Consider the following 1,585-nt stretch of genomic DNA (forward strand, 5'->3'; position numbering starts at 1 on the left):
AATCATTCTTTCTCCACTTACTCCTCTCTGTGAGAGGACTCACAGCACTGGAAGAGGCGGTACAATCACCATGTGATATCTGCTCCTTAACTTGGCCACAGCAGATCGGAAGCCAGAGCCAAGATGAGTCATTAGATTTTCTGCCAGGAGGAGTTGGAATTGTGACTTAGTGACTGAGTCTGTTAGCTGCATGGGTTTCTCTTTCTTCTGTTTCTCAAATAGCCTCAAGCCCTTCAGCCTCCTGGGTGATGTCTTCCTTGAATATCCAAATAAAATGTCTTAAGTCCTGTGGTGGAGACAAATGCTATGTGTTAAACTCGATTTCATTTCTTCTTCCTCTTCCTGGGCACACAGGAAGACCACATTTCCGAGCTTCCCTTGCAGTTAAGTTGTGCCATGGCTGTCAGGTGCTAAGCAGAGAGGCAATGGCCAGGAAGAAGAGGCAGGAGTCTCTTCTTGTGCAAGAGTGGACAATTAAAGAGGAGAAGAGTAGAATGGTGTTGGTAAGGTCAGATGGAGGCTTTCCCTTCCAAGGAAGTCTTGTGCATATGATGGAGCAGAGAAGTGGGCCACTGGTGCTAAAGAGAGGAAACGTGGTAGAAATGGATGGGTTGAAGGGTGAGCTTGAAACAATATGGGCATGTCAAGGCATGGACAAAGAGTTACTGAGGAAGCTTATCCAGAGGCCTCAGCCTTCTCCCTGGAGTCAGAACCACCTGCTGAGGGCCGTGGAGGAGAAAGAGTTCGAAGAGAGAAGCTCTGAAACTGCCCTCTGGGCAAGTTCGTGGAGCTGGACAGCATGGATTTATAGTAAGCCAGACATGAATGGTTTTATGCCAAACCCGTGGAATTTGGTGTGTGATCTGGGAGAAGGACCAGAGAAGGCTGTCTGTGGGAATTACCAGAAGTCAGAAGCCTATGTTAGTATAACATTATCACTTGCCTAAAGAACAGATGATAGGGAGAAAAATGTTATTCTTCTAGGCCCATATTTATTCACTATTTCTTCTTACTAATAATACCCCAGTGTCTTTAAGTACTAAAATGTTCCATTTCTACAGAATATTTTCTCTCATCTGTAAGAATAAAAAGGATGTTCATTTTTTTAAAACATTATGTACTCATTACTAAACAGGACAAAAATCAATCTTTTTTTATTTTTTAAGACCCAAAACAATAGTTAATTACTATTTGAGCTGGGGATCTATTGTCTAGAAAAGTAATAATTATTAAGTAATTCAAAAAATAAATATAAAAGTAACAGGTTCATTTTTGAAAATGTGTTCAGCACAAAAGAGTTTTAAAAAGAAAAAAAATCCATAATCACATCATCCAGAGCAAAACATTTAAAATATTTTGGTGTCTTAAAAAATTAGTGTCATTCCAGATTTTTCACACATTATTTTATAAATATTTTCCTAACTCATCAAATGAGCTTTAAAATATAAATTTACTGACTACAATATATAGTACCAATTTTTTTTGAACTTTAAGTCTGTTTTGTTTGTTTGTTTTTTGAGACAGGATCTTGCTCTGTCGCCCAGGCTGGATGGAGTACAGTGGTGCAATCATAGCTCATTATAAC

This window comes from Pongo abelii, chromosome 10 (assembly GCF_028885655.2).
Source record: "Pongo abelii isolate AG06213 chromosome 10, NHGRI_mPonAbe1-v2.0_pri, whole genome shotgun sequence".
Classification (NCBI taxonomy): Eukaryota; Metazoa; Chordata; class Mammalia; order Primates; family Hominidae; genus Pongo; species Pongo abelii.